The sequence below is a fragment of the Xiphias gladius genome, chromosome 12 (assembly GCF_016859285.1).
Source record: "Xiphias gladius isolate SHS-SW01 ecotype Sanya breed wild chromosome 12, ASM1685928v1, whole genome shotgun sequence".
Lineage (NCBI taxonomy): Eukaryota > Metazoa > Chordata > Actinopteri > Istiophoriformes > Xiphiidae > Xiphias > Xiphias gladius.
In genome coordinates this window covers 6,073,146-6,085,547 of record NC_053411.1, presented here as the reverse complement: position 1 = coordinate 6,085,547, position 12,402 = coordinate 6,073,146, and the positions used below count along the sequence as shown (strand labels likewise).

The 12,402-nt window shown below is 44.8% G+C and overlaps 1 protein-coding gene across 10 annotated transcripts in view; it reads right to left on the bottom strand.

The window, feature by feature from the left end:
• kdm6ba (lysine (K)-specific demethylase 6B, a) overlaps positions 1–12,402 on the bottom strand; it is a 102,525-nt gene that overhangs the window by 16,054 nt on the left and 74,069 nt on the right. Inside the window, exon 1 of one of the 10 annotated variants that reach the window (XM_040141401.1) lies at positions 8,835–9,240. The exons of the other annotated variants lie outside the window; for them this stretch is intronic. The gene's annotated coding sequence lies outside the window, so the exon portion shown is untranslated. Of the gene's footprint in view, positions 1–8,834; positions 9,241–12,402 lie in introns of those variants that run through there. 10 annotated transcript variants of the gene reach the window in all.

Genomic DNA, 12,402 nt, shown 5'->3' with positions numbered 1-12,402 from the left:
TGAAACCAGATAGTGTACACAGACGGCAGACGGTGTTACATACCAGCTCGGGTTCTATCCGATGATACCAAAGCGATGAAATGTGGTTATATCAGCTATGAGTTAGGGTTCAGTTTATGAGAGGAGAAAACTGTGAAAGTGCGTGTCTGTGTTTGAGCATTACGCATTTCATTTTTGGGGGAACCCCCGATGACTCAGCGCCCTGGAAGAGGGCTTACCCCAAACCGCAGCTCTAAATCCACCCTCCTGGGATACCACTTACAGTCAGGTGACGGGGGGCGTGTTTCTGCATCATCGCAGATGTGACAACAGCGGGAATTTCTTGGACTTCGTGATATCTTTTCTGCTTCCTATGCAACACCCTGCATGGGTTGATTGTGTGTGTGTGTATGTATGTTTATGTAGACAAACAGGATGTGATGACGAGCTACAGGGGGGTTTCTTGGCCAGGGGAGGAATTGAACTACCAAACTGAGAGTTCAAGAGAAATGACAGAGCAAATTATACAAAGATGTTGATCAATCTGATGATCACTTTCGCATAAATTATTCAGGTAGTTGTGTTGATAACTCCTGAGCAATCAAAACCGTTAAAATTTTGCTCAACAACTTAAATATTCAGCTTCAGTGGCATCCTGAACACTTTAAGTTGTTTAAATTGCTTTCTGCCTTCACTTTAATCACAATCTAACAAGCCGCAGTGTTCTCCTATAAAGCTGAGTACAGTAAGTGAATCTAGGTTAAGTGAAACTAAGTTACGGACATTTGCTACTATCATTCTACTCTGCTGCTCTGCTCTACTAAGCTGATATATTTATCAATTATTACGGAACAGATGACATAATTCACTGTTACATCAAAAATTCCCCCATGGTACGTCCTTTTCAAGTGAAACCCCCCCCCCATTGACATCAGACCTAAAAGCGTGGTTCCTGTCAACACCCTCGTAGTCGTAGTTCCGCAAGTTAGTTATTGTCCCGGCAGCACCAGCTATCAGCTGGGAGGCGGGGCCAAGCAGACAAAGCCGTGCCAACTGCCACACCAACCAAGAAGCTAGAGAGAAAATAAAGGAGCTCTGTTGAATCCTCTGTGGCTTCTAACAAAGAAACTTACAGCGATCAGCCACAACATTAAAACCAATAACTGGTTTTAATGTTGTTGCTGATCTGTGTACACACACACATATACAAAAATAAATCTATCCTAATCCCATGTGACACAGAAAACCCAAGTCACAACCTAGCGGCTATGAACAGGGAAGCTTGCGTAGTCACCAGCACAGGCTGGCGGAAACAAATGGTTGAAATTAAGATGTTCAGATGACGCCTGTCTCAGTGCCGTGGCCTTAATCTATTCACCCTCACCCTTCCCTGCCAACCACTGGGCCTCGCTGGTCCCAGGCCAGACAACCACACTGAGGCCATGAGAGGAAAATAGACTGGAAAGGGGGGGCAGTGAGGGCATACACTGCAAAAAATATCCATTTAGAAATTCTACTTCTTTCCTGAATCGTGAAAAACCTGAAAAAAAGCAGACTTCTCTCATCCTGGTGGACGATTTTTCTATTCGCTGAAAAAAAAAATAAAAATTCAGATTTTAAGATTCAGTACAAGATGAAGATATGTTGGGCTGATGATTTGACTTTCTGCAGCACAGTAATGATGACCAATATTGCCTGGGAGAAGAGCAACAGACGGATGGGTAAGAAGACAGCTTAAACTGAGCGTGTTGGAGTGACCAGATGAACAATGACAGAGGATAAGAACACTGAAAATCAAGAGCTAATGGCATACAGCTGGGGTGTGTTACTGTCCTAGTAAAGTCACTGCAGAGCCTGTCTGATAAGAAATGACCAGATAAGGCTGGGAGAAGTGGCAGATAACAGAGCAAGGGAAAGTTCTGGCAGCAATGACTTTCTGGCTGAGGATGACGGAAAGGCCATGCATGGTCTTGCCTCTCTCTCTCTCTCTCTCTCTCTCTCTCTCTGTCTGTCTTGTTCTGTCCTCCCTCGCCCTCTGTACTCCATTTGGTCATTACATAATCAGTCCCAGATAGAGATCATGTTCGGGAGGAAACACCATGCATTTCTCTCTCTCTCTCTTACACACACAAAGAGATACACAGAGAGGAACAGCCAGCCCCTGCATAAGTCCGCCCCCACCTCGTTGCCAGGTTCCCTGTGTGTGTCCGTGTATGCATGCGTGTTTATTTGTTTGTGCGTGTGCAAACGTCAGCGCATGTGTTCCAAGACAGTGATCGCTGACTAACTTCATCCCATCCACATCCTTACGCACACACACACACAAAATGAAGCGACTCTGTTCTAGGCAGCACACATAGGGCAATGTGGGTCAGCCAAGGACACAGCAAGCAAACATCGTTCCTGGACACAAACACAGAAGCATCTGACTTCCGTGATGGACCATTATCTCCTGCTAACATCCATCTCGACAACACAAGCCTCCATCTAGGGGACAGAGTGCTGACCTAACCCTGCACCAAGTCACAACCAGACCTTCTATGCGTGCCAGCCAGCCATAACAGACCAGATAAAAGCTCCTGTTTGTTTCACTTTGTCTCCTCCCGGCTTATGTGTGTACCCCCTTACATCTGCTCTACATTCAGGCAATGAAAGAGAGAGGCAGTGAAGCACAAGGGGAGGAATTTTTCAAAATATTCACATTTAACCTCTGCTGGGTTAACAATACTTCTCATTTCAGTGTTCAGTAGATTTTGAAATGTCAGTGAGAAGCTTCAAATGAGCAGCAAACACCGACCAAACGCTGTCTCTTTTTGGCTGATGGTGGTCAGCCTGTCAACGTGCCGTCTGGCTTTTCACCACCTCTTTTTCCACCCATTTCTTACTCTTAGGAAGTGCTTTGACTGCAAGACATTTAACCAGATGAAAAAGTTGATTTCCGGACCCTCAGTGTCACAGTGACGAGAAAAATTTAGCCTACATTTTCATCTGCTCATGTAACAAGAAACCGAACACAGAAGAGAAGGGGGTTGTGGAAAAACATGAAAACATGAGGCCCCTTTTGTCTCCTGTATTCACCACCCTGACATCTGGGCTGTGACTGACAACACACAACTGGGTTAGTGGTGTGCATCTCTTTCTCTCTTTCACACATACACACACATGCAGATCAGATGCACATGTGTGTGTGAACCTTAAAGAGAAGGGGAACAGAGCTCGGAGGGGAGAGGAAGCTGTCGTCACAACTACAGGAAGTAGGCATCCCTGAGGGGTAGAGGGTGTGTGTGTGTGTGTATTTGAGTGTGTGAGTGTGTGAGTGAGAGAGACAGAGAGAGAGAGAAAAGAGAGGCCTTAGGGAGGGGTTTAAGGCTGTGGCTTCCTGTTGAACAAATATGAACTGTATGTGTTTTAGTGCATCTACAAAGCCTTGTGACCATAAAAAAAAGTAGACAAAAGTGATCTTGTGTAAGTAATATAAGTCTGTGAATATGTAAAAACAAGAAGAGTCAATCCAAAAACCTGACCAGTTTCACTTATGGTTCCTCAAATCCACCTCAGACACACAGTCATCTTTTGTGAACCGCACGTGTGTCCAACTCATAACTCACACGGCAACAGAAACAAGACCGTCAGCGGCTCTGAAAGCCGTTTACTCGGCTCTGACCATGAATGTTAAGTGAAAAGCCTCGTTTCCCCTCTTTTTAGTTTTTGTAAAAGTGAGTGACAAACATATGATAACAGAATGAGTCTCTGAGTGGGTGTATGTGTGTGATGAATAACTCCTCCGAGTCACTTGTGGTCCCTGCTTCGTTTCCACAGAAACTCTTGTGTTACAGAGTAAACATCAGTCTGGATTTCTCGACAGCTTCGACACTACTTTTGGTCACTGAATCGAGAGGTGTGTATGAGAGACAAAAAGAGAATGACTCAACACCTGGCTTGTGACTCTAAAGAAAGGAAAGCAGCAAATAAATCCCGACAAACCGGAAATCTGAAAGGATGTGGGCGTCTCATTAAGAACTGACAATGGCTTGATCATCGTCACTCTCGATTTCCACACTTGAGCAACCTCAAAAGCCCCAGAACTTTTCTTTTTGCTTCTCTGGCTCATTGTTTTCAATAACAAGTCTGAGAAAAGCTCAGGACAAAATAGAACATTACGCTACCTCTTTTCATAGGAAAAACTGTCTCAAAATCAGAAGTGCAAAATCCCCCTCCCTCATACTGCTTTGTCTCTCTCCAGGTGTTTCTATTCCTCATCCAGGGCTAGCTGAGACAAACACGCACACGCACACACACACACACACAACTAGCTCAGAAATGTGCTAAACAAGAGAAGAGACTGCTCCCTCGGTAACAGTTGCCAGGGGAACCAGTCGCGTCTTCACTAACAGTTATTAAACTAAGCTAGAGAGGCAGAGACAAACACAGTGAGAAATCATAATACTGGTTTATGACAGGTCTTTACTGATCAACATGTTTACTGACACACGGGCAGTCTGACCTCACACACCATCCTCTTCCTCTGATCAGCAGCCTGTGTGTATGAATAACAAAAAACAACATGGACGTATGCATGTGTGAGTGTCTTCTATGCCTCATAGTTAATGACAGCATGCGTACAGATGACCGGTGCAGTGTTGTTCTTACAGTGGGTGTAATTACGCACCAATCGTTTTGACTTGATCAGAACAACTATGACGCAGACTGAGTGGCTGTGTTATGACGGCGCCATTTGTTCATTTAGTTCAGAGGACATCCAAAGCCTGTTTAAAGATTCCTCAGATACCGATTTGTTGATCTTTAAGGCTTCTTTCTCTTCCTCCAAGAAAAAGTGAAATGATGCATATGGGTCTGAGTTATCATTTATTCTGCCAGTGTGTTTGAGGTGGGTAAAGGTAGTCACAGGAGGTGAGGGGATGTAAAGGACGATGGAAGAAAATTCTTTCCAAGGTGTATGAGTCTCTCTCTCTCTCTCACACACACACACACACACACACACACACACAGTGTAGGTCCATACGCCTCCCTTCCACTGTGGCATCATCATCAGTGGCAAAGAGCCAGAGATAACAGAGAGGAACTAAACTCTCGGGGAAAACTTTCCCTTTACTCTCACTTGGTTCAACAGACAAACAGAAAGTACACGCCCTCTTATTCCACAGCTCTCAGGGTGGATTAAATCCTGATATTTTTCTTCTTCTCTCTAATATCATTGTTGATTCTCTATTCAAAATTCTACCATGTTCTACATTACCTTATTTGCTTGGCTTGTGGCTGCATTTAAATCGCTGCCCGCTCCTGTAAAAGCTCCCAGTAAGTACAATCCTCAACTTCGGGACTAAACTATACCAATCTGTTTTTCCTTACTGGTCCAAAACAGAGTAACAGAATTTGGAGCGGAGTGTGACTAATATTTATAGTAATGGATGTCTAAGCCTCGTGATCTGCTGGAAGTAAAGGAGAGCCCTGCTGGTCCACAGAAACTAATGAGAGATAAGTATAAGGACCATGACTTCATCCAGACATGATAGTTTTTAATGTAATCAAAACAGCTATTCCATATTTCAAACCTAAAAAGCCTATTAATGTATAAAAAGTGACACTGGTATCGGTATGTAGCCCCCTGCATTTGTTTGCACTCTTTACCTTTGTGCCTATTGCCCGTTTTATTGTTTTGCCTATTTTTGTAATTTCACCTTTTGTAAATTCAATGATCATTAAAGCTTCATCCCATGATATTCTACAACATGACTGATGTTACATTTGATCTCTCTCACTCTTTTCACAATTTTTCTTGTTTTTCACCTTTGACTAATACCTAACTGAGATAAAATGCACAAAAATAACCCTTTTCATACGGCAGACCCAACGGAAGTGGAACCGCGGCCTGTTTTTTGGGTCCTGGCCCCCACTTCGAAAGACTAGGATCCACACCAGGCAGTCTCACACTGCACGGTGGAATTCCACACTTGGTTGACTGAGTTTTTGCCCCCCTTGGCCCCAAGGAAACTCTAAAAACTTCATTCTGTCAGGACAAGTTGGTTGTGCTGAAGTCTTTCCACGCACCACAGGAGATTAAATAAACTATCAGGTATTTTACTGCACTACTCAGGGCAGCCAGTCAGTGCTTAGCCCAGGTGTAAAGCAATAAATTCAGTTACTGTTTCAAAAAATAAATACTAATGTACTTACTGTCTATCAAATAAATGGAGGGGAATTGGAATAGGTATGGTGGCACCCCTTTCAATATTCAGCATCTCTGCTGACATGAAGGGATGGGAAACGCCTCCACTGGTTCCAACCTTTGTGCCAGCTAACACGTAGCAGAACTCGTGTTTTAATGTCTGATCTGTTGAGGCGTGTGCGGAAACTTTCAGCGGGGCTGAATGTCGCCCTGCGTCTCCCCTATTCCTTCTCTCTCTCGTTTTGTGTTGCTCTCTGGAGAAGAAATGGCACCCTTTACTGGAAAGGCTGCTACAGTGTGATCTCACACACGTTTCATCATTACATCCAATCACTTCCCCCACCCGCCTCCCTCTGAAACACAGACACTCGATAGTATTTGCTTTCTATACCAGGCACACAAGTTGTCGCGAGGCAAGACAACCGCCCAAAATCAAATGGTGTGTCACGCAGCCAAGACACACACAGCTCTTGTTTCATCACAGTTAACTGTGGAAGTCATCTTAGATGAGTAAGCACTTTAAAGCAGCCTACTGACCCATTTCCTATTCGAGCCACACACAAGAGGAAAAATCTTAATTGGATCAAAGTAATCCTTTGTTTGCTTAGGACACCTTGTAACACCCCTATCAAAGCTACATTTGATTGATGGGGGTGGGATTGGGGAAACTGTCCTGACACACACACACACACAATCCTCTTCTGCTTACTCAAGTTGTGTGACTCACTCACTCACTATTGTTGAGTTAGCGGCTTTATTTCCACCGCCATCTCCCTCTCCCCCTCCTGGTGTGTGTGTGTGTGTGTGTGTGTGTGTGTGTGTGTGTGTGTGTGTGTGTGTATCACTTTAATATTCCTCCATGTTCGTCATCACTCATAGTAAAATGGGCGGCGATTGTTCATTCACACACACGCACGCTCCTATTGAGATCACGGGACAAACGGGGGCGGGGGAGAGCTGAGGCAGCACAGAGCCGGACACGAGTGCGTGTGGAGCGATTTGAAGCTTTAACTTTTTACAACCTCCGACATCAAACGGGGAGACACAACGCGTCGCGTCGGTTTCCATGCCAATCGATGTGACTGGGCGGAAGTGAACCTTCAAAGGCTCTCCTTTTTTTTTTTTGTTGTCTTCGCGATCCCATGCCAGCACACTCTGCTCCTCCTGACCGGGGCTCGTTTATTGCGGGGCAGTAAAGTGACAAATAAGCCCCGGGGACAGCCACAATTTCTCCGCGACTGCGTGTCCGATGCCCAGTGAAACGCATTTAGCGGATTTGGGCGGTGAGGCGATCACCACCGATATCAGCAACTGTGAATCACAATCCCAGAGGCATCACCGCATCCCCAAACCAGTCGCCTTTATCCTCGTTTAGCCGCCAATGGTTGTATACGCTTTGCTCATCGCTGCGCTCAGCCTCGGCTCAAACTGTCCGAGGCGCTCGCAGGCGCACGCAGCAGAAACAAAGGGGCGTCAGCTGGGTGTGTGCGCGAGGAGCGCCGGGAGCTGCCAGACTCTGCCCACTCCTGCGGGCTTCATTATCGTCATAGAGAGCAGGGATCAAGATCGAGACGCCAGAGGTGTTCGAGGGTCAAAGGGTCCCTTCAGTTCGCCGTTCGGGACCAGGGTGATAACTGGGTAACAGATCACGGCGACCAAACAATACACCGTAGTCAGACGTGAGCACTCCGAGTACCGCTGAAACCCAGACCGAGAGGACAGCCCCAAAACACTGCCCCCCCCCCCCCCCACCCGAAAAGTGAGGTGATGCAAATCACTTCCTTTCAGTCCGGCTCTTTGTATATGTAAGGATTGACTGGGGGGTGCCAGCTTCCATTCACTTTATACGGCCGCCGACCTCAGTGATCCCTGCCCACCCCCCACTCCTACTCCAGCAGAGCCACCCACTCCTAACAATGGCGTGAGATCCCCTTACACAGGCAATTTTCTCTCCCTGTCCTCTGGCTCTCCTTCCCTGTCCGAGCCGTCGGGTGATCACGAGGTGAGTTTTCGGGGCAACGATGACCAAACCAGGACCGGGGCTGCCCCAGAGCCATATGAGGCTCCGGTCAATTTCACAATTTCGTGAACAGACGTAATAGGACGACTACTTTGTACTCTAGCCAGTGTCATTATCAGTCATTTATACGGGCTGAATACTACACTGAAACACACAGAGCACTACACTCTAGACTTCTCTCTGGCGGATTATTTTTCAATGTGATTTTTTTTTGCCACAAAACGTCCATGAACCCCACAACTCTCATCGCTGCCTCGTCACAAGAAAATGCTCCGATCCACGTGCGCCGAATGGTTACAACATGCCCGGTAAAGATGATCCGTGGTGGATATGAGGAAAACAATTCGCGTAACTGAGACACGCGCACACGCGTGGGATCTAAGAGTCACCCGTGGTTGAGAAAAAACACGGCGAAATTCCCCCACCTCATCGATTACAGACAATCGAGGCGTCCATTTGAATCAATTACTATAATTCGCTCACTGGTGTCCTCAATGCAACGCAAACATTATACAACTAATGGTGTGATAGCTCGGCATATTGAGGTATGTTACATTAAAACGAGCGCTAACTTCCCTGGTTACAACCAAAACAAAGTCGACTGGACTTTTAAATGCTGCCAGTTCTCACGGCAGCCGCGGCACTCACCTATAATTCAAGTGGTTGAAACGGACGCTCCAGAAATAAAATCATCCCCATGCTGAAACATGTATCCGGCTCCTTGGGCTCCACGGTGGCCTCGGTAGTCTTTGTATCCGCAAGTTTGGAGCTCCGGGGCTGCAGAGAAATTCCAGACCAGCCGGCCGAGCGGAGAGCAGCGACAGCCCCGTAATCCCTGTTAGTCTCTGTCGCTTCCTCTCTAAACAACCGTGAAACTTGAGCCGGCTGCCGATGTCCTTGATGGGCTCGCTCTACTCTGGATTCTGTGAAGTATTCCCGTTTGGTGGCTGCCTCTTGGCCGAGCAGCGACAGCCCCGCTCGCCGAATGTCTCTCCGCGTCGAGCTCCGCTTCTCCCGTCTTAAAAACAGTCGGAGGGAGCCGGACGGGGATCGCTGGGGCGCTGAGCTCCGTTTTAAAAGGAACAGAGTCACGACACTAAAACACAGAGTAAGAGCGAGGAAGGCGTGCGCACGCTCGCGACGTCACCGCACCGCCGCGGAATTCCCTGAGAGCGCCAACTGGCACCGAGTCCAATTCCTCCTCCCCATGAGTCGACTTATTCAATCGTACCTTTTCATTTTTATTTCGCTCCAGCTTTTTTAGGCAGCCCCGTGACCGACGGTTGGACTCGCCGAACAGCCAGGAGCAAAGCCTGTTTCCGTGTGACCGTCTATTTTTGGACGAGGAAGAGTATTAGCCCCTGACGCCATATTACACTGTGATAACCCTATCAGAGTAATGATTAGATTTAGTGGAGGATAAGTTGGCCCAGATCTAGGCTTTACAGGCTGAATGTTGTAAAAATAAACTCATGTAGGGGTTTGTATCCTTGTGTGGGTTAATGAAGCATACACACTGTAAAATATGTTTACTTTTATATAACTGCTATGCATCATACTATGGCTAACTGGTAGTTTACATGTGGATTCTAGATATATACCAATTGGTTTATACTGCTGAAACTTGTTATTCCCAGATCAATAACAACAAACGATGTCTCTGACTTCAGACTTTTAATCAGTGAGAAAAATTGTACATAAGCCAATCCTTAACCAAGCTCTCTTGGAAGACATTGTGAGACACACTTTAGATTTTACATTTTCCCTGACAAATGTTATACCTTCTATATATTTAGTTAAACCTCTACACAGGCACTTTTTGTAAATGGTGTGTGAGCTGTAACTAATGGCTTTATAAAAAATTAAAACAATTTTTCCAAAGATTTATAGATCAGTTATTAGCCATCTTAAGTACAACCTTTGGGTTGCCAGCTTGTGAAAAAAACCAAAAAAAACAATGGAATTTGGCCCAGATCCTCTGCAACCTTTTCACTAAGTGATCATATGGATCAGCATTGTTCAGTCAAATTGTTGAAATAGGGACTGTATAAGATTTTATGATGAGATTTATAACCCACTGTGAGGTTTCTCTGGAGAATATACACATTATGTATGTATACTAAATGAACTTTATTTAATGTTTTTAAAGTGCAGTCTGTATTAGACAATGTAGAGTGCATAGACAGCTAGATAGGTAGATGCTGTAAGTTCTCTGAAGGCTGAACAATATCTAACTAACGTATTATTTGTTTTTGCAATACAGTCCACATTGCTTGGCCTATAAATAAAACCAGAGTTATGAGGCTACTATCAATACTAGGTGACATGAACATAACTGTGAACACAGAAGTACAATAATTATATGCTGTGTGCTCAAAGGCAGCCAGCTAAGATCCTGTGATCGGTGAAAAAGGCTTTGAAAAACACCAATGGGTCTCTCTAAAGCCGGAAACATTTGTTCCAGCTTTTCCTTGCCAAAGTAACCATCCTGTACTCTGTAATAACGCCAAAGGGCCACATTGGTACAACCAACAGTATGTGCATCTCACATACACACGTGTAGGGGTTATATTTAGAAAGCACTGCCTCAGCAGGACAACAGGAGGCAAAATTAGCCAGCACTGGGAGGACGGGAGTGTGTCATGGATGATGGGGAGACAATGATATAAGGATACAAACACACACACGCAATTTATTTATGGTCACAACAACTATAAAAAAACAAAAACGAAACAACAAAAACAATAAAATCAGAACATCATGAAACCGCTCTCTGCCTAGCTATGAGTCAGTGATGCTCAACACAACGGGTTACTCATAGAATATTTTGAGATAACTGAAGGCATTTCTACTTCTGTTAGTATGCAGTGGAGAGTAGATTCACACCCCTGATGAAGTAAGAGCATGGCATGTGCGGTATGTACCACCAGGGCGATTCTAGAGTCTATTGTTAAGTGACAATGAATGTTCAATAATGTGTTTTGTGTTGAGACGGGAGGGATGCAGCACAGTTGGGGTCTTTGACACTGGGAGGCAGTGTGTTTGTATGTGGATGTTTTGTTTTCGTTTGTTAAAGGCTGTGTGGAGAAATCAGCTGCATACTCTGACATACCGTACATACAGTACTATAGAGTGAGCTTAACTATAATGAATGCAAAAATGGAAGCCTTTCCAGCTGCCAGTTTGTCTGCAAAAGAGAAATCATAAAAGTAGAAAATTCCAGTCAAAAATTCAAGAGGCTGCTTGCATTTCTAGCTTAGAGTAACTGTGGAGCAAAAGCTTACAGCAGCTAATAATGCTACAGCATGTCAATTCTTACTACATTCTTCTCTAAATGGATGGAAGCTGTCCAAAACTGTTTGTTTAATTAAATTCCAGATGATGTAATTACATACACAGAAAACCTGCACCCTTAATATTATAATAATCTGTATGTGTATTATTAAATCAGCTGTAAAGACTTTTTATAACATCATCTGGAAGCTATTACTTCTTGAATTGCTCAGTCCCTAATTATCCACCCCAGAGTTGTAAAGTAAAACTTTCTGTATGTAGGCTCTATATTATCTGCTTCTCACTGTTGTGTATGTTGTCCATTTTATTTCTACACGGTTCTCTCCCGCACTAAGACAAACTGACAGTACTATTCATGCAAACGTTATGTTGCTCGCGCTGCTTGCTTTTTGTTGCGTGTATGAAGAAAGATATTTCAGTCTGCTATTTTACCCACATCATCTAAAATCGTTTTGTATTCTCATATTGCTCCCACTGTGAGAGATTATTACACCATATCTTCCACTAAGCGTGTTGAGAGAGTGTCTGTTGTCTCAAGTGAGTGACTTTGCTAGACTTAATGTGTGTCAATGTGTGTAACTGCACTGTAAAGAGTGTGGTGGGAGACCATTAGCCCTGCAAAGGGAACCGGAAGAGGATTGCTGATTGATGTGGGTATGGGTGGGACTCTAGTGTACCCCACACACTGCCCCACACACTGCCCCCCCCACACACACACACAGTTGCCTTTGCATTAGTTGTGAGGACATTCGTTGACATAATGCATTCCCTAGCCCCTTAAACTGTCCTTATCCATGACAAATAAATGCCTAAACTTAACCTTAACTTAAACCAAGTTTTAACCCTCAAACAGCCCTTTAGAGTTGAGAGGACTGGCAAAAAGTTGTCCCAACAACTAGAGAAAGACATGTACACACACACA